Consider the following 21,448-nt stretch of genomic DNA (forward strand, 5'->3'; position numbering starts at 1 on the left):
ATCTGCATCCAGAGCCTGCATTTTTTGTGAGGTTTATAATGAAATGAGCAAATCGAATAGGCTTCTTCAAAACTATCCTTTATCTACCCTGTTTTGAGAATACATGTTTATATTTAGAACACCACACAGGTCAACAAACAATGTGAAATAGCCAAGAATGATCTCGCTACAGCTAACAAAGGGAAGAGAATGTGAGAAAAAGGTTTCAGAGCTGATAACCAATCCGTTCTTGAAAAAGATGAAGATTTTTCTAGGCAGGGAATATTCAATTTAATATTTTGCTTAATAGTTCAGCTGTGTACCAGAAGAGCATTTCCTGCATTATTTCATCTAAGCCAGTGACTTTAATTATATAATGGAATCTCAAGAAACACACCAGACAGAATAGGATAAAGAAAAGAACTCGGGCCCAGTTCTAGTGATCTTTAGTTGGATGATGCCAGACCACACATGCCACGTTTTCTTTAAACTGTAGAAAATATTTCACAATATAGACAAAAACAAAATTAAGCAGGCTTTATACCAAGACTGAAAGTTTTTTCAAATGTTTGACAGAGAGCGTACACACGCGAGTGAGGAAGGGGCAGAGAGAGAATCATGTTTTGCACTGTCAGCACAAAGTCCAGCTCTGGGCTCGATCTCACAAACCAGGAGATCATGACCTGAGTTGAAATCAAAGTCACTTACCTGACTGAGTGATCCAGGTGCCCCAGACTGACTGAAATTTTTAAGTATGACAATACCTGGGGTCTACAAAGATGTAGAGGAAAATGCTCATGAAATCCTGGCAGGATTGTAAACTGATAAAAACCACTTTGAGGGGCGCCTGGGCGGCTTAGTCGGTTAAGCGTCCGACTTTCGCTTAGGGCATGATCTCGCGGTTCGTGGGTTCGAGCCCCGCGTCGGGCTCTGTGCTGACTGCCAGCTCAGAGCCTGGAGCCTGTTTCAGACTGTGTGTCTCCCTCTCTCTCTGACCCTCCCCTGCTCACGCTGTCTTTCTCTCTCTAAAAAAAAAAAAAACAAAAAAAAAAACAAAAAAAAAACCACTTTGAGAAAGAAGTTAGTTGGGGTGCCTGGATGGCTCAGTCGGTTGAGCATCTGTCCAACTTCAGCTCAAGTCATGATCTCATGTTCATGGGTTCAAGCCCCTCATTGGGCTCTGTGCTAACAGCTCAGAGCCTGGAGCCCGTTTCGGATTCTGTGTCTCCCTTTCTCTCTCTGCCCCTGCCCCTCTCATGTTCTCTGTCTCAAAAATAAATAAATAATTTAAATAATTTAAAAAAAAAAAAGAAGTTAGCAACTTAACAGTTTGAAGACCATTATATACTCATTACTCTGCAATTCACTTCTAGGTTCATATACTAAAATTCTTGTTACATGTACATAAGGAGATACAAAAAAGGATGTTCACCAAAATATTGTTTATAACAGCAAAAATTATTTGCCAACAGAGGATTAGATATTGTAGATATTTACGTAAAATGCTACTACTATACAGTAATTAAAACCCACTGATTTGACTTAAAAATGTCAATATGGGCACACTGCAAATGTAATACATGGAAAAAAGGCAAATATAACTATACCTTATTTTATTGCACTTTGCAGATACTTCATTTTTTTTAATAAACTGAAGATTTATGGCAACTCCATGTTTAGCAGGTCTATTGTTGCCATCTTTCCACTAGCATTTGCTCACTTTGGGTCTGAGTCACATTTTGGGAATTCTTGCAGTATTTCAAATTTTTCATTATTTATTGCAATTGTTACAGTGACCTGTGACCTTTGATGTAATTGTTTGGAGTGCCACAACCTGTGCCCACCTAACCGATGGCAACCGTAACCAATAAACGTTAATGTGTTCACACTGTTCCACCAACTGGCTGTTCCCTCGCTCTCCCCCTTTTTGGGCCTCCCTAGTCCCTGAGACACAACAGTGTCAAAATAAGGCCAAGTGATAACCCTACAGTGGCCTGTTAAGTGTCCAAGGGAAAGGAAGAGTCACACGTCTCTCACTGTAAATCAAAAGCTAGAAATAATTAAGCTCGTGAGGAAGGTGTGTTGAAAGGAGAGATAAGCCAAAAGTCAGGCCTCTTGCCCCAAACAGGCAAGTTGTAAATGCAAAGGAAAAGTTCTTGGAGGACATTAAAAGTGCTACTTCAGTGAACACACACATAAGACAAACAGCTTACATGCGGATACAGAGGAAGTCTTAGTGGTCTGCAGAGAAGATCAAACCAACAACAACCTTCCCTAAGGCCAAAGCCTAATTCAGAGCAAGGCCCTTACTCTCTTCACTTCTGTGCAGAGAGGGGAGGAAGCTGTAAAAGACAAGACTGAAGCTAACGGAGGTTGGTTTATGAGGCCTAAGACACCATCTTCATACCATAAAACTGCAAAATAAAGCATTAAGTTATCCATAAGATCTGAAATCTTTAATGAAGGTTTTCATGAAATAGCCTAATACCAGAAGATGCTGCCTAGGACTTTCATACCTTGAAAGGAGAAGTCAGTGCTTGGCTTCAAAGGACAGGCTGACTGTTGGTAGGGACTAATGCAGCTGCTGACTTTAAGTGGAATCCTGTGCTCATGCACCATTCTGAAAACCCGAGGGCCTTTAAGAATTATGCTCCACCTACTCTGCCTGTGCTCTGTTAATGGGACAACAAAGTCTGGACAGTACTTCTGTTCACAACACGGCACACTAAATACTGCAGAACCCACTGGTGAGGCCTGCTGCTCAGGAAAAAAGATTCCTTTCAAAATATGACTGCTCGTTGACTATGCAGCTGGTCACCCAAGAGCCCTGACGAAGATGTACAATGAGACTGATGTTGTTTACACACTGCAGACACAACTGGTCTTCGGCTCAGGTCATGATCTCATGGTTCGTGGGTTCGAGCCCCATGTCAGGCTCTGTGCAAACAACTAGCTCAGGTCCTGGAACCTGTTTTGGATTCGGTATCTCTCTCTCTCTCTCTCTCTCTCTCTCTCTCTCTCAGAAATAAACATTTAAAAAAATTTAAAGAAACAACAACTGCAGGGTGTTGTCTGCAGACACAACACGCATTCCTGGAGCCCATCAGTACGGAGGTAATTTCAACTTTCAAGTCTTATTATTTCCAAAATACATTTTGTAAGGCTATAGCTGTCATAGCATGATTCCTCTGATGGATCTGGACAAGTGAACTGAAAACCTTCTGGAAAAGATTCACCATTCTGGATGCCATTAAGAACATTCATGATTCATGGGAACAGGTCAGAATTTCAACATGAACAGAAGTCTGGGAGAAACTGACCCCACCCCTCAAGGGTGACTTTGAGGGGTTCAAGACTTCAGGAGAGGAAGTCACTGCACATGTGGTGGAAACAGCAAGAGAACAAGACTTAGAAGCTACAAGATTTTTAAGTAACTAAACATGTAAAAATATTATACTCGAAAGGTATTATTCTATTAACTATGTAACATTCCATCACTTGACTATAGAATATAAATATTTCCCTCTTGGAAGACACTTAAGCATTTTTCAAATCTTCACCACTGTAATGATGCTGTAAGTATCCTTTTACATAAATCCTTACTTGCATTTATTATTACTCCATAGGAGAGATTCTCAGATCTGGACATACTGAGTCAAAGAACGTGAGGATTTCTAAGCAAAAATGTTATCTTCGAGGCCAAGTGGTAAGGAAGCTGCAGTGGTAAACATAGGAGCAATGTCAGGAACCCTTCCCGAGCACAAAGATGAATGATGAGTCGACCCTCCAATTCCTCGGTCATGGGAAGGCAGCCCACTTAGAGGTTTGACTTTCATTTTTTCCTCCATTTTGTTGGAGAAATTGGTAATCAGATCTTGAAGGACAAACCAGTTCTTTAATGTCACTGGCATGGACCTCTGACAACTCTCATAAGAACATCCAGGGACTCTGCATGGCCCACAACATCCACCCTGTCTAGCCCAACACCCCTGCAGCCATAGTATGGTCACTCCCCCTTCCCTACTCCCCCCTTCTGTGCCTAAAACATGCCAAGCTCTCCAAAAAGCCTTAGTCCAGCCTTTTCTGTCTGAAATGTTTTCCCCAGACTCTTTGCAAGATTTAGCTCTTTCTCCTCCTTTAGTACTCTATTTTAAACATACCTCCCCAGAGAGCTCCTGCCTGACCATGTCACTCAAAACATCATTACGTCATAGTAATTACTAAAACTTGCAATTATTTTACCTATTTCTCTATTGAGTTTGGGAGAGCAGGTTCTGAGGATACCAGATAAAGTCAGGAATCCCTGGGGCCTAACAACAGTGACTGGCATGAAGTACACATTCCATAGCGATTTGTTGAATTTCTGGTGAATTTGGCCAAATGCAGCAGTGGTACCAAGTGTACAGTAACCTAAGAAGTAGGAATCTAAAGCTGGATTTTGGGGGGAGGGACCTGAGCTACAGGTCCAAGGTTGGGTTGATCTGCTTTCCCTAATGTGGTAGCGGAAGAAGGTCTCCCAATGTCCAGGTCTTCATCCCTGGAACCTGTGCACATTTCAGAATGAAATACCAACGTCTGCTTGGCCAGCCAGCCAACCAACCCATCCCAATGTTAGGGCAGCATGATCTAGGCTCCAAGGCCAGGACTCCGTGTATGGAGTCCCTAGCTCAGGGGAAATCTGAGCTGCAGTAGTCACAGCATCCACTGGAGCCCAAATAAAACCAAGACCAGACCAGACGCAGAAGTCGAAGCCTGGGTATAAGATCGCATGTACCTGAAGACGTGCTGTTTGTGGGAGTTAAGTGTTAGAAAATGACCAAACAGGGGCGCCTGGGTGGCTTAGTCGGTTAAGCATCCGACTTTCACTTAGGTCATGATCTCGCGGTTCGTGGGTTCGGGTCCTGCGTCGGGCTCTGTGCTGACTGCCAGCTCAGAGCCTGGAGCCTGTTTCGGAGTCTGTGACTCCCTCTCTCTCTAACCCTCCCCTGTTCATGCTGTCTCTCTCTTTCCAAGAAATAAATAAAACATTTAAAAAAAAAAAAAGAAAGAAAGAAAGAAAATGACCAAACAACACAGACAGTGACAACAGACTTTGAGTCTGAGATTAGCCACTTACTAACTAGCTAGGTAGCCTTGCCCAAGTCCTCTAACCTAGATGAGGCTTCATTTTCTCATCTGTAAAATGGAACTGAATCTTTCCTGAAGGAAAAGACATCTTATTTTTAGAAGCTGCCACAGCCACCCCACCTTCCACAACCACCACCGTGAATGGTCAGCAGACATCAACATCAAGGCAAGACCCTCCTTCAACATAAAGACTATGACTTGCTCAAAGTTCAGATGATGGTTAGCATTTTTTTTCAATTCAGTATTTTAAAGTATGAATAATTTTTTAGATATAATGCTATTGCACACATCACAGACTACAGAATGGCATAAACATAACTTTCGTATTCACTAGGAAATCAAAAAATCCCTTTGGGTCACTTCATTGTGATACTGGCTTTGCTATGGTGGTTTGGAACCCAACCCACAATCTCTCCGAGGTATGCCCGAGTTAAGTTCTCAGGATGTCTGAGGCAACCCAGTGAAATTTAAGCCACTGGTGAGGGTCATTCATATTGCAATATAATTCATGCAATTTTCTCAAAGAAGAAAAACACATCGGTTGAACCGAGAAGATTTTCTGGGTTTTTAAGTCAGCATAAGCTAAAGGAGAGTAAGGGTTATTAGCTCAAGATGTACCCCAATTAAAATACACAGGTATTTTTTTGGAAGTCTGAAGAGACAAGACCCACCAGCTTTCCTAGCTCCTCCTATGTACTTCTCCATCTCCCTCCAGTTAGAACAATGTCCTAGAAATAAATTCTTAAGTTACCACAAGTCAGTCTCATTTGTGAGGACATCTCTCCTTCAGATGTTTAGCTACTTTATGTTCACATACGCCTGCAATTATTTCCAATGTCAAGTTAGGAAGTAAATCAAAGAATTTATAATGAAAGAGCAGCAATTGCCAATTCTTGTTCTGCAAATCCCATTGCCAAATTTCTTCAAGGTCCACTTAAAAAATTAAAAATATGTTCAACTTTCAACTAAAATAACCCCAATGAGAAACACTCCATCAACATGTTGCAACTTCTACAAACAATTATGACACAGCACTGTCAGGACATCTAAGCTTCCCTGTGAAATACCACTTTCAGGGGATGCTGCCCTCTCCCTCCACTATCCTATGGCATATCCTAAATATCATTAAAACTCAATGCTTGCTGGGCACCTGGCTCAGTCAGCTGAGCATCTGACTCGGGCTCATATCATGAACTCACATTTTGTGAGTTCAAGCCCCACTTCAGGCTCTGTGCTGACAGCTTAGAGCCTGGAGCATACCTGGGATTCTGTGTCTGTCTGTCTCTCTCTCTCTCTCTGTCTCTCCCCTGCTTGCATGTGCTCACACTCTCGTGCTCTCTCTCAAAAATAAGATTTAAAAAACCTCAATGCTTGCTGACCTGCATTCACGTGTAAAAGCAATATTCAAAAGATGTACTGTCCAATACAGCAGCCACTAGTCAAATGGCCACCAAGCATGTGAAACACAACTAGTTCAAACTGCAGTAGAGTCTTATTACTAACAAAAGAATAGGCTATCTCGTTGAAAGTTTTCATATTGATGACATATTCACATATTTTGTATATGTTAGGCTAAATATTAATATCACTTTTCAAAAAACCTTTTAAGTGTGCCTACTAGAAAATCTAACTATATACATATAAATAATCCTGCTACCTTCAACCCATCCTTTTTTATCCAGTCTTTTAATGTGTCATAAAATAGATCTGTACATTATAAATCAAAGGCAGTCATCACCCAGAGGAGAACCCAATCCACAAAGTAAGCTACAAAAAGGGGCAAGTGTTGCCAGAGATTCAAGGTCATTCTTCACAAGCTTCACAATAAAGCTTCCTAAAAACAGCTCTAAATACATGCCTAGTGTATGTTTTCATACATACACACACTAAGTTTTCAAATCTAAGTCACCTGGCAAATGATCACGAATTCCTCGGTTTATGGGAGTAGTACAGACTCTACTGAAATCCAGAGAATTATCCAATATGGCATTTATCCTTCGGAAGATACTGGCATTGCTACACGTGGAGAGCGCGGGCGCTTCCTGGTTGTCCCAGCAGTCTTTTATCCTTCCAGCTTCTTCTTCCTACACACAGAAAAAAGATATTTAGGTTTTCCTCCTAGACACCAGAAAAAAGATATTTAGGTTTTTCTACACTTACTTACTCCTAAATGCAACACTGTGAGTTTAAGAAACAAGGACCTGAATTTCTTGCCTATATATTAAAATACTTGAGGAGTCCTTTTAGGAGCACGGTATCCTGAGAGAATTGAAAGAGGGGTAAAACAAACACCTAAACACAATTGCCCCAGAACTTTCTAACAGGACATGTGTAGGAATTAGCACAGTGTAGCAGCAGCAGGAGTTTTAGAACCAGAAATACCAGATTCAAATCATGGAGATTAATCTATACACTATTTGGCAATTTAAAAAATGGAAGTACTGGGGCGCCTGGGTGGCTCTATCAGTTAAGCGTCTTGACTTCGCCTCAGGTCATGATCTCACCCTTTGTGAATTAAAGCCCCGCACAGAGCTCTCCACTCTCAGTTCAGAGGCCACTTCAGATCCTGTCTCCCTCTCTCTGCCCCTTCCGCAATCATTCTCCCCTCCCTCTGTCAAAAATAAACATTGACAAAAGGTAGTGTCAATACATGCTACAACATGGATAAACCGGTTTACTATGGTTAAGTGAAAGAAGCCAGTCACAAAAGACGACCTATTATGAGCCCGTTTATATGAAATGTCCAGAACAGACAAATCTGAAGGAGATGAGTTGCCTTCATCTTGGGGTAGAGAGAGAAGGTTTGGGGATGGTGGTTAATGGGTACAAGGTTTCTTTCTGAGATAATGAAGATATTCTAAAATTAGAATAGGGTGATGAATCACAAAACTGTAAATGTACTAAAAATCACTGAATTTTATGCTTATGTGAATTGTATCTCAAGAGTGGTTTAAAAAGTTTGCCACTCACTCTGCCATTTGTCATTTACTTAACCTCTGTGCCTCAGTTTCCCTATTCCTGAAATTAGAAGAGTACCTACCAACCTTTTCATGAGATGTCTAAAGCACTTGCATATGGAAGCTGCTATTTTTACACCTGAAGATACAACTACAGGAGAAAATATGGTAAGCACCAAGAAGGGTACAAACACCACCCACAGGGAATTGTTCACGTGGTACAGTTCAATGTAGTCGTTAAAAGTACGCACAACTCATGTATGACACTGAACTTGCAATCCCCAATATATGATCATGAACTAAACCCCCACGTAAGAGTGATTCTCTTGGTATTCTCTATCTCAGTAGAGAACACCACCATCCACCAGGTGCCCCAGACAGAAATCTCTTCACTCTTCAGTCTCCCTCACTCACCATATCTGATGACTCACATAGTAAGCAACAAAATGGGTCTAGGATTCCCAATGACCTTGGGGAAAGTCAGCAAAAAGCAGACCAAGTATGGAAACTAGCACCTAGGATCTTACAGCTGGTCACTTCAAAACAAAATTCTAAAAAGTTGGGTGGCACTCTATTTAGCCTATTAACATTCAAGTAAGCAGGAGAATAAGCAGAAGCACACAATTTATCAACTCTGTAGGACGGCCTTAAAGGGGCAAACTTGAGTACCATTATCACTCTCACTCCTTTGCAAGCTGTTGAGAATGACCAGAATGTGTAGTACTACGTTATTCCCTAGATCATTTTCCCAAGCCCTCCAGAAGCCACCACTGAGAACAGCTAAATCCTCAGACACAAGGCCCTTTTCACAACTGTAGATTTTTAAGATGATTCTCAACCTCACTAAGGCAACATCACAAAAGCTAAAATGCAAGCATTTACAATCAATCTGCAGATCCTAAGGCTACATGCCTCACTCATTCACTGCTTAAGAAACTTTAACCAACTGCCTGCTGTGTACAGTGAGCACCCGAAGGGTAAGCAGAGCATATGGAGATCCAACCAAAAGAGATTTCTAAAGTCTAGAAAGGGAACTAAGATCTGGCTGGTCATGTTGTGAACAGCCACAACACAAGCTATAGTTTGCTGTAATCCTACACTGTCCTCTCAGCCAAGGGAGCTCAGAAGAGAATGTGCCTGAAAGTAAAGGTAGGAAGAAGGTGTGGAGCACAAAGAACAGAGGAGTATTATCAGAAGTGGTCCAATGTGGTGGGGCACTGGGTATAAAAGACAGGAAACTGGAGAGGCCTCCAATGCCAGGTTAAGGATTAGAATGATCTCCTATATCAAAGGTTTCCAAACTTTAAAGGGCCTCTCTTAATACATTAAGTATTAATCTGATTTTTATTTACTAGTACACATGTGCTACAGATCTATGGATTCCCAGATCCTGGCAACACGTAAGAGCAAGGAGGTAACACTGTTAAGAGTCTCAGGAGACCTCAAGCAACTATGTGAAAGAAGAGAGGCAGAGCCTGCAAGCAAAGTGCCACTGTGGTCAGGGGATGATGCATGCCCACAGGCCTTCTGAAAGAAACCTGCTTCTCCAGGGGTAAGGCAAGGTCTAAGAATCTTACCATCTCAGGCAGCCTGAAAAAAATCCAAATCAGGAATATGCCTGGCCAACTCTGCCCCACTCCCAATCCTGTTATGGACACCACAACTCTGAAACTTAAGGCTAATCCTATCTGGAATGTCTCCTTCCCTCTCCTCCTCTCAGGTTTGCCAAGCCAGTTATCTATAGGACTCTGGGTAATTAGAACAAAATTAAGTGGAGTGCTCAATTAATACCCCAAACTGCCTAATCAATAAGTACCAATGGTTTGCGTTGAATAACCAATTTGAAAGGGGGTTAAAAAAAAAAAAAAAAAAAGATCAAAGCCAGCAATATCAGATGGGGAACAGATCTACCACTTTCCTTATGCGTACAATAGGGATAAAAGTAATAATATGGTCTCAGAGAGCTCTTTGTGAATTAACGCATATAACATGCTTGCCACAGTACCTGGCACATAATTCTGTGAACAGACGAATGTTGGCTATCAGTAGTATCATTACTATTGCACCAAGGGCTCAGAGGCCACCACAAGGATCCCTGAAGAAAAGAATACTTGCTAATTAAAGGAGAATAATGTCCTAAAGATGCACGCCAACTATTCTTTTGAAGACTCCAGGCCCTTCTATGCCTAAATTTCCTTTATTAACAAGCTTAATAAAGAGGGCTTAAGAGGGGTGCCTGGGTGGCTTAGTCGGTTAAGCGTCCGACTTTCACTTAGGTCATGATCTCGCGGTTCGTGGGTTCGAGCCCCGCGTTGGGCTCTGTGCTGACTGCTGGCTCAGAGCCTGGAGCCTGTTTCAATCTGTGACTCCCTCTCTCTCTGACCCTCCCCTGCTCACGCTGTCTCTCTCTCTCTCCTAGAAATAAATAAAAAACATTAAAAAAAAAAATTAAAAAAAAAAGAGGGCTTAGGATACAAATCAAACTGCTCAAAACCTGTACCTACCACAGAATCCTGTAAACTCTCCAGCTAAATGAATTCAGTGTCTCATTTTCAAAACACATATCTTTTATCCACACCCATACTTATATACCCATTACTCTGTATATTCTGTCCTGACTGATCACTTTATAGGTCTGAGTTCATACCGATGTTTTACCATAAAGACAAGCAGTTTTCCCCCTGGGTTATACAATTTTGTCCAGTAGTTTTCATTATTATTTCTGGCATATTTGGCCCTAAAGTGAGATCATTTGCAAGGGTTTTTTGTTTTGTTTCGTTTTAACTTGATTTGGTTCCTGATGAACAGGAAAGGAGGCTTTAAGACAGATCAGAGGTTTGGAATGCAAATCTTAACACTATTAAGAACTATGGATCAATGGAGCAAATTACTTGGCAAAACTAGAAACGAAAAACAGTAATTCTTACTGTCAATGACTAAAAATGGTGTCAAGATAAAACTAGTTGTACCTACTGTCAAAATGAACGGCTCATGAGGAATCCCTATGGATACAAGCTATTTTATAGCAGTCCTCAATGTTCTCCTGGTCAACAGGTGAAAGTGTGGACACTCCCATCATGAACCAACACTGGTCTACAGCACTAATTCTCAACTGGTTGGGGCAGGGAGACAACGGACAGAAAAAAGCATTCCCCTTTTCCAGAACGGAAGACTCTTCCCCCAAAACTGAATCACTGTTTCACAGAGCAGAAAGAACACAGCACTTGGGAGTACAAATACTAAATCTACCATTTAGAGATCTCCAAGAGCCTTGGTTGCCTCGGATATAAAGTGGAATACCACCTACCTTGCAGACTTTGTAGTAATGAGAAATCTATAAAGTGCCTAGGTAAGTTCATCCCAGTCAAGTTCACCAAGAAGCTTATTCACTTGTTTAGCACATAACTGGAGGTTTTTCTGCATTTGTGGTTTGAAACTGTCTCTCCTAACGCTTTAAATCTGAACCCATACCATATAGCTACGTGTTCTAGTTAAAGAATAAGATGCCCAAATTTTATACTTACTTGTATGCCAGAACTGTCTAATTTGGAAATCCTGGCCTTGCCTTCAGATGCCATATAATCCAGGATTAACATGACAATAGGATGGCCATTCTTTTAGGTCAAAATCCTGGTCTGGGGATATTTAATGGTCATAAATGAAGCCAACTCTACCATCTCTGGATTATAATTCAGTTTGCCTTTAATCAAAAACACAATACTTATATTGCAGACCTCTTCAAGACCATTTCTGCTAATCATTTACTATGGGCTCATGAAAAGCCAGTTCAGAGATTTATGGAAGACTGTCTGAAGGACATACACTTTAACTTTACTCTTTAAGATGGAGTTTTAACCTGGGGTCCACAGATCAGAATCTACTAAGCTTCCAGCAAAACTGTGTAAAAAAAAAAATAAACTATTTGTAAAAAAAAAAAAAAAAAAAAAGAAAAAAAAAAAAAGAAAAAAAAAACTGTGTTCACATTAAAATTTTTTCTGAGAATAAGATTTTATAATTAGATGTTTTTTAGTTGAAAGTACTCATCTTGAACATTTAGATTTTGTTTTTTAATTAAGATACACCAACAGTAAGTTGAGGGCAATATACTTCGATGCCCCTGAAGAACCGGTTCGGAGATGTACTTTGGCAATTTGCCTTTATCTTTATAGTAAGTAATAAAGCTAAACAAAACGTCCATAGGATTTACACTCCTGATTTTGAGGATACTACTTAACTACAATTTTGAACAGCCCTTCTATGAACATCCACTTAGAAAAATGTTATTCAGGCCAAAGATTAAGAAATGCTACAGTTTCACCTGAGGAATTGACAGGTTATTTCATGTAAGAATGTAAATCATCTAGCCAAATTTCCACCATTGCTTTGGTCACCTGGTAACCCTAAGCCAGTTTCTGGTTGAATTTCAATGACTATGTAGTTAAGAAGTGCTTCTGTTTCACTTTCTCCTTGACCCTTACTTGTCCATTCTTATCTGAACTTCCACCTCAAATCTTCTGTGCAACACTGGAATTAAAATTTATTAGGCTGCTCCATACAAGACTGCCAATACTCTACCTTTTGCAACCAACAAAAACAGCAGCTTCATATAGTTCGATCTAATATGTCATAAATACTAAAAGGCTGTTAGGTTAGATTTTGAGATTACAGATAGATAAAACATAACTAATTTTCCTGTGGGCAGGGATTAAGTGGGAGAAGGAAATTTAGTTAAGTGGAGATCCAGGTAAGCACAAAATGATACACACAGGAGAAGAATAAATTAAGGTATCTGGAATGGTTTGACAATTGAGACTTTAAGCTAGAAAATAATGAAAAATCAATTTCCATCAATGTGGGAAGGAGAACAGACAAGCAGAGAAGAAGCACAGAGTGGATACAAAACACAGTAAATTCAATGCAAGGAAGTAGAGGAATAGGGGCTCGACAGGAGGTTCACCAGGAATAAAGGAGCGATGGCTGCAGGTCCTTACTTACAGAAAGACAAACTAAATCCATCACCAGATACAAGATTCAAAATACTACCCCTTCTTCCTCTTCCTTCCTGACCTGACCACTCTTCTCTGCTGGTTCTTTCCCATCAGTCTGTAAGTGGTAGTGACTCCTTTCTTCAATGTTAAGACAGGATCAAAAACCAAAATTTAGTCACCAATTCTAGCTCTGTCAAAGCCCCAAGCTGCTCAAAGTCATTTCGGTGGCTGGGGTTTTAAACCCCTTGGACCAGAGACAATTCACATAAACAAAAAACAAAGAACCCATGAACAACATAACCTGGTGATTGCAGACCCAAAGATTACAATTACATTTACTGACTGTATTCTCATCATATGCCAGGAGCCATTCTGGAGACAGAGGGTAATAAGACAATCTCTGCACCCAAGGAGTTAGTCCAATGGGAACACAAGAACATCAAGTATGTTACAGGCTATTTGTAAGCCCAACAACAAATATATAAAGGGTAGTAGGAAAGTGAAAATATTAAAAATGTTCTACAATATGGTCATAGTAGGAGTGGGAGGGCAGTCTAGGCCAAAGAACATGTACAGGGGCAAGGAGGATGAAACAGGGATGCTTGTAGGCAACCAGAAGTACACTGTTGCTAGAATTTTAAGTACAAGGGACAGTATGCAATGACCCAGCAACTGTACTCAGGCTCCCATATGCAAGAGAAAGAAGTATACAGGACTAGAAGAAGGTAGGTACAAGAACAGCCATAGCAATTTTATACTCAAACTCTGAAGAGAAACAAAACTAACATCCGTTGTGCTGGTGGTTGCCAAGACCACCCCCAGGTTTGATGAATCACTAAGAGGACTCACAGGACTCAGCATATAGTCAGTCATACTCTGCACATACGGCTAATTTTTACAGCCAGAAGATACAGAGAAAACCCAGCAAAAGGAAAAGGCACATGGGACAAAGTCTGGGAGAAACCAGGTACAAGCTTCCAAGGATCCTCTTCCAGAGGAGTCATCCAAGATTATCTTAATTGCATAACTCCCCCAGCAACAAGTTATGACAACACACCTGAAATATTGCCTACCAGGGAAGCTTGCTAGAATCTTGGTGCCAGGGTTTTTATCAAGGGGTGACCACACAAGCAGTCTCTGCCTGGAATTAAGTCAAAATTCCAGACTCCAGTAGGAAAGCAGGTATTCAGCATAAATTACATTGTTTGCACAGTTTAGGTGCAGGAAATCACTCTATTAATTCTAGGAATGGTGGGATTACAGCAATAAACTTGGGATTCCACTGCAACTTGTAGAATTTTGGATACTTAATTAAGTTGGGGGGAGTCAGACTCCAAAGAGCACATGTGATTTCATTTTTAAGTTCAAAAATGGGCAAACCCAATTGAGAACAGAAGTCAGAAACAGTTGGGGGGGGGGGCGCCACAGCACAGGGCTGAGATACAGAATGGGAAAGGGCGCAAGGGAATCTTAACAAGTGCAGGGAACATTCTATATCTTAATCTGTGTGGCAGTTACTTAGGTATATAAAAATAACACATAAATCTGTAAAAAAAAAAAAAAAAAAAAGCTATATACTTACAATTACTACCTTTTACCATATGTATGTTCTCTCTCAATTTTAAAAAAGTGCAAGGAGGAAACCAACAGACTACTAGACTGAAGCCAGCCCATGATGGGCTTCATATGCTACCAAGGGGACTGGCCCTTACTGTGTGAGAGTTCTCCAAGTGAGGTCTGTGCACTCATGGAGGTCGCCAAAGTCCTTTCAGAAGGCCACACAACCCAAACTACTTTCCATAATCTTAAGACACCAATTTCTTTTTTCACTACACGGACATTTGCAACAATGGTACAAAAGTAATGAGAATGGGTAAAACTGCACCTTCGTAGGAATCAAGGTAATGCCAATAAACTATAGTAGCAATTACTATATTCTTCGTGCTCTGCAATCCCAGGAAGATAGGTCTGGGGAGCAAGTGGAGCTCCCCAGTGATGGGTGTGAACGGCCAAGAACAACTGAGAAAGAAGGGAGAAAGAGCAGACTGAAAATACTCACTTAAAGGAGGCCTGAACAAACTAGCAGTAGCCACAGTAAGGGGGAAGGAAGGAAGGGTGGCAGGGGCCAAGGGAGACACAGAGTTAGACCACATCAAGGCTTTACAGTTCCAGAAACTGGAATAGGTTTCCAAAGGAAAACTGTAAATATGTATTTAGTGTCCTTCTGTACCAGGGCCTCCAGTAACTGAAAACATCAGGTGCCTGGGTGGCTCAGTCATTTCAGAGTCTGACTTCCGGCTCAGGCCATGGTCTCACAGTTCTTAAGTTCAAGCCTCACATGGTTCTTGCTGCTGTCAGCCCAGAGCCTGCTTCAGATCCTGTCCCTCTCTGTCTCTCGGCCCTCTCCTGAATACGCTCGCTCACAAAAATAAACAAACATTAAAAAATAAAAATAAGGGGTGCCTGGGTGGCTCAGTCCGTTAAGCGTCTGACTTCGGCTCAGGTCATGATCTCATGGTTCGTGGGTTCGAGCGCCACGTCGGGCTCTGCTTCAGATTCTGTATCTCCCTCTCTTCTCTGACCCTCCCCTGCTCACACTGTCTCTCTCTCTCAGAATTTTTTTCTTAAAAATAAAGTAAAAATAAAAACCAAAACACCCCACAGTTCTCTTCCCCCGAAAGACACTAGAGTCTAGTTGGGGGGAAAAAACAGACTAATTGGGTAGCAGGGATAGAATTAGATTAGTTAGCCCCAGGAGATGAAGTAAGGGAAGAAACTGGTCCTGTTTTTAAACTGCTGGGTTCACTGTGCCTCAGAAAGATAGAACTCATTCAGTAGGCCAGTCAGAACTATGGATTCTGAGAACAATCAGGGCTGGAGCTCCACCTTAAACTTGGTCACACAGAGAGCCAGTGCTGCAAGAGTACACAGGCCCTCTGTATATGGGGACAAGGAGGAGCGACAGAATGAACCACAGGGAATGCGGCATTCAGGGGGAGGAGGAAGCTTGTAAGTGCCAGGACAAGAAAAGATCATACAGGGCAGGGGGAAAGCTGTAGAGTCTCATGAGACACTGAGATTTTAAGACTCAGAGACCAATCAAGGTGCCTCAATTCTACAAATACCCATCTGGAAAGGAAGAGACTGGAGTTCCAGTTCTGGCTCTAATCAGCCACACACTGAATGGACTTAAAACCACCACTTCTCATTCTCAGATTAATTCTCTCATCCGTGAAAACAGCCATTAGAATCCACATTTGGTGTCAACTCCGAGTTCTATCTGGGAGACAGACAAGTCTCTAATATCTTCTAAGCTTCAAAACCATTCCAAAATTACAGCTTAAAAAAAAAAAGTCTCAGGGGAAAGGACAGACTCAGGAGACAGATGGTATCAGAGCCAGAAGCCTGGAGCACAAAGCCAGACTGCAGAGAGCACAGGTGTTAAGTAGTAAGAGATTAAGTGTTCTGTCAAAAGACAAAACAAAAACGAAAAAACCCAACTCAAAGTAACTGCTTTCCTCCAACAGAAAGCTACTCCGATACCTTTATCCAAGGAGACAGACTTCCAGCCATGGTGCTAAACCCGTCAGGATGGTACATATAACAGCATACAATGCTGGCCAAAAATAAACCAGTAACGCTATCACTTAGTTACTCCCAGAATCAACAGCTAGATACAACTGTGACCCATTTTTCACATACAAATCAATCTTTAGACCTGCCCTCTGGGGATTCTACAATTACCTCAAGGCAAGTCATCACAAAATGCCTTAAAAATCAAAACAACAGAGTGTTAACTCACTATAATCCAACTAATGCTCCAAGCATACAGCAATACTAAAAGCAAAGTAGAATTCAAAGGTTACCCATGCCTAAGTGTTCTTCTGAGCTACTGAAGGCAAAACTCCATCCCATCTCATCAGGAATCCCCCCACCCCACTCCTGTGTTATTTAAAAACACTCACACTATACATTAAGGAAGCAAAATAATCCCTGACTGAAGGCTTTTTAAATCCCACATAACAAAACTCACTGAAAATTATGTTTATAGTCAAATTTAACACTGAAATTTGGTTACTGACTTTTTATGGCAAGTAATTTTCCCCACTGAACATAAGAAATATTAACATATATCATGTACCTTTTCATTCCATCTTCTCACCCAGTTTACTAACACTGAGCTGTGCCTTGTTGGGGGGGGGGGGTAGTGTCCTACCTTGAACATTAAAACTTTCAGTACTTAGAGTTTGTGCTCACTGAAGGGGTTGAGCTCTCATGAGCAGGTATAACCAAAAGCAGGCTGGCAACAATAGCAGGAAAGAAAACAAAGGCATTTCCAAAGCTGCAATGTGGGGGGCCAAGGAGGTGGGTGCAATCAAGGCTTCTTGGCTTTAAATCAAACAACAGATTGAAGCAAAAATTCTTGTAACCTCCTCTACTCCAACCCCTGGGTCCAACTCCCTTACTACCCCTCACCCTCTCTCCCCAGGCTTTCTGGCAAGTTCTCCCCAGAGTCAGTACAGCTTAGATACTGCCTAGGAAAAGCAGATTGGCAGAACAGGATGGGATTAGCACAGCTCTCCCATAGGAAAGAAAATAATTTGTTATTTGCTCCTATGATTCTTTTACTGACTCCACCACTAGCTACTGAAGACAGCAGCCTACCCTTAATCCAGGTCTGGTACGCATTCCTGTCCCAAACTGCAAGCCAGAAGTACAAACCCATTAATTAATTTGCACTTCAAACAAACACATAATTTTAAGGAATGGTCATTTACACAAGGGACCTGAAACCAATGAATGAGAAAGTCTGCACAGATACTGCCTATTACATAAACACCAAAATACCAGCAGAGTGCTACTTTAGTCACCTCACCCTTCCTCCCCACCCCCAAACTTACAAACACTGAACTCATAACTGAGTGCCTGGGCTAAAAACGTCTGCTAGAGAAGCAGCTGGAGACAGGTAACTTTTAAAGTTTCCAGTTTCCCAAAAACTGCCCAGACCACAGGCTTAAAAAAAAAACAAAAAACAAAAAAGCTATCAAGTCTGTATTTCACTCACTCTGCCTTTTCACAGAAAAATCCCTCTAGCAAATGGTCTTTACTGCTTTATGCTTTAAACCCTTCAGGAATAAGATACAGAAATAAAAGGTACATAACCCTTTACTCTGCTAGTGTGGCTATGTACACTGCTGCCAGTCTAAATTTTACCCAGAATGAATACCTAGTCTCTCATTCCTAGCACAGAGCTATCTTATCCCCTGGAAGCTTATTCCAGAAGATCTTAGCACGTACTGCTCAAACTGTTATTAATTCTTCCTGGAAATCTATGAGGCATGATTATGGGAATTTCAGCTAAGAGAGAAAAGGGGAGACTTAATAAGCCACGTTCTCCTTTTGGAGATCTTCAAACAATTTTATGATTTCACATTTGCCTTATCTCAAAAGGCAAAAGTTACTGAAATTAACTGACCTGAAAAAGGAAAAGTCTTTTGTGCAGAGGGTCCAGGAGGGTCAGCCCCCCCCCCCGCAGTGGGAGGAGCCCGATTTCTCCAGACCTCAGGCTCTCTCAGGATCAGCGATCCGCTCTGACACGCATGGTGGAATGATAGACACAGCACATTCCTCCTGACGCAACGCTGCTGCACTAATGCTCAGAAGACCCACACTGACTTCCACAACCAGACATTCCCTCCAACGCAGTTCAGGTTCACTTTGCCTGTAAATGGGACCCGGGCATAGGGCACTGCATTTTCTCCCCCATGTACCTCACCAGTGACACCTCCAGCTCCTATGACCCCTCAGACATACCAGAATACACAGAATGTCACGCTGAGCTACGGCACCAGAAAGATCTAGGTTCACACTTGTATCTTGTCCCGTAATAGCCTTGTAACTTGATTTCTGAGCCTGTTTCCTCACTTGCAAAACGGGAAAAACCTAAAATGAACATTTGAAGACCAAGATCACAAACTAACTGGTCTAGCCCTCAGCCTGAATCTACTCTCCAGAGACAGATTACCTTTGATCCTACACTGCTCACGGTTTTTTAATTGCTACATTCAAAACAGACCGGCAGCTTAACTAGAGAAAAAGGGGGGGGGGGAATTCAAAGATCCATCAACTCTGGGCCCACATTTGTGTGGCAACAACCAGCTGCTCCCTTTAGAGAGACGGAAATTCTGTGGTCCCGGAGGCACTGACTCTTTCCCTCCTCGGCCGGCTCCTTTATATCACCTCGGGCCCCTGGAGGAATGGGAGGGAGCACACCGCCGGCTTTAAGGATTTAAAACAAAATAAACAGCTTGATAACTCATGAAAATACTTACTGAGACAGCTACTATCAAGAGCTCACTGGCTAACAACTTTGGCGTTAAGCCTGGGGTCTTCCTCCACTTTCTGCCTCGTGAGCCCTGCCAGGAGGCGCGCCACGGCAGCAGAAACCACCCCGGGACCCCTGTCGCGTCGGGGGCCTTGGGCGTGTTTCCACGGTGGCCCGCCCCGTGCACCAGCTCGCGTACAGCTGGCCCTCCGGCGCCTCCACAAGGGGGTCCGGGCGCGGGAGACGCTTGGAGGACGCGCCCCGGGAGGAGGGAAGGCAAGCGTCTGCGGATCACGAGCACGCACTTGCACGCAGCGAAGTCCACTTGCGAATTCCGGCGCCGGGCGCTCGAGCGCAAACTCAACCGCTGGGCCCAAACCCAGCCCCGACGGCGACGCGCGCTGGGAGCACGTGCAGCTCAAAGCCGGCGCCACCGGGAAGGGCAGGCGAGCAGCGGGGCGCCCTCGGCGCTCCTCACCGCCCCCCCCCACCCCGGAGCACCCCGAGCTCCAGAAGCCGGCCTTCCTCGCACTCCTCTCCTTCCCCCGACGGAGACCCCTCACAGACCTGCGCTCCCCCAGGTTCCGGCCCCCGCGGGGAGTCCCTCCTCCCGGGAAGCAGCGTGCATCCCCAGGCCCGGCCCGGGGGTGCGAGCCGGCCGTCACCTGCGAGCCGGGAGCGGCCGGCCGCACACCTGCGCCTCCCGGGCCGCCAAGCGCCCCGCTGGCCCCTCGCCCCGACGGATGACGCAGAGCAGTTTACTCGGTGCCCGGGCGGGCGGGGAGGTGGCGGAGCGGTAGCCAGGGAGACCAGAGGCGGCAGCTGCCGAGGAGCGGCGGCGCCCGGCAGGGTGGAGGTGCGGGGAGGGGGGGAGGGGCCGCCGCCCGGTTCTCAGGGGTGCCGCCAGCCGCCTCCCCTGGCGCGATGCTCCCGTAGGGCGCGCGCCGCGGGGCGAGGCCTGCAGGGTGCACGCGGCCGCGCTCCCGGGCCCGGGCGCTCCTCGGCTTCGCGGCCTCCCGCGGGCGGCCTCCGGCCCGGCCCCACCCCCCACCCCCGGGAACGGGGCTACAAAGTCAGGGGCGACCGCAGGACACGCAACGCCCGCTTCGGGAAAAAGCCCGGGGAACGACGCCGAGTGGGACAGCCAAAGGTGAGTGGCCTGTCCTCGGTCTAGGCCCCACGGCCCCACCCGGGCCTTCCCAGCCAGCTGCCCCCGCCCCGCCGCGAGGCCAGAGCGCACTCCGCACCCACTTCCCGCCCCCCCCACCCCCCAGCTGGTGCACCTGGCCCGAACCTGGACTGAGGAGAAAATGACAGGACCGGGGCGCCACATGCACGCCGGGTCCTCTCCCCGGGCCGCTCGTGAGGGAAGCCGAGGCAGGCGCCGGCTACTCTCCCTCCACAGCCGCGCGGCCTCCACGGCTGCACGTCCGTCCGCCCGCCCGGGCCCGCGGGACGCACCTGAGCCGCCGGCCTCCCCGGCGCGAAGCCCGGGCGCACGTGCCCGACGACCACCCGCGTGGGACCCTCCCCAGCCAACCCCGCCCCCAGAACGCGGCTCCAGCACAATCGAACGTGTGAAGCCACGTGACCTTCCGGGCCGGGAAGCGCGGTCCGCACGAGGGGCCTGATCCCTCCGCCTTAAAGGAACCGCGCCCACCCACTGCCGTCGTGGCACTCTCGGGTCTGCGTAGGCCCGGCGCGGGGGTCTCCGCCGCCGGCACCTCCGCCTCACCCGGGCCACCCACCCTCGCCGCCGACTGGGTACGAACGAGACTCGCGTGGGGCGCTCCGAGGTGCGTGAGCTCCTTGCGCCGGCGACTTCGGGTCTCGCGTGCGACGGCTGCGGGAGAAGGAAGTGCCTCCGGCGCCGAGGCGCCCCTCCGCCCGGTCGGCTCCCGTCTGGACATACACTCGAGGCCACCGGGAGACCGCAGTGCCGCTTGGAGGCCCCGCCGGTCGCCCCCGGAGGGCCGCGGCTCCTTTAAGCCCAAAGGCCCTGAGTCACGAGGAGGCTCCCTGCCCCCCTTCGCCACACACCCCTCCACGAGGCCCCACGCCCGCGGGCACGT

The 21,448-nt window shown here is 44.8% G+C and overlaps 1 protein-coding gene across 3 annotated transcripts in view; it reads right to left on the minus strand.

Annotated features, from left to right (window-relative positions):
- Positions 1 to 21,174, minus strand: part of CPEB1 (cytoplasmic polyadenylation element binding protein 1) — an 86,505-nt gene extending 65,331 nt beyond the window's left edge. Inside the window, exons 1-2 of one of the 3 annotated variants that reach the window (XM_039216975.1) lie at positions 21,125 to 21,174; positions 7,016 to 7,190 (exon numbers count right to left, since the gene is read on the minus strand). The gene's annotated coding sequence lies outside the window, so the exon portion shown is untranslated. Of the gene's footprint in view, positions 1 to 7,015; positions 7,191 to 20,041; positions 20,079 to 21,124 lie in introns of those variants that run through there. The other 2 variants (XM_039216987.1, XM_039216980.1) reach the window with 2 other exon arrangements.
- Positions 21,175 to 21,448: the final 274 nt, after the last annotated feature.

Source organism: Hyaena hyaena, unplaced genomic scaffold (genome assembly GCF_003009895.1).
Source record: "Hyaena hyaena isolate Hyena2069 unplaced genomic scaffold, ASM300989v1 scaffold_13, whole genome shotgun sequence".
Taxonomy (NCBI): domain Eukaryota; kingdom Metazoa; phylum Chordata; class Mammalia; order Carnivora; family Hyaenidae; genus Hyaena; species Hyaena hyaena.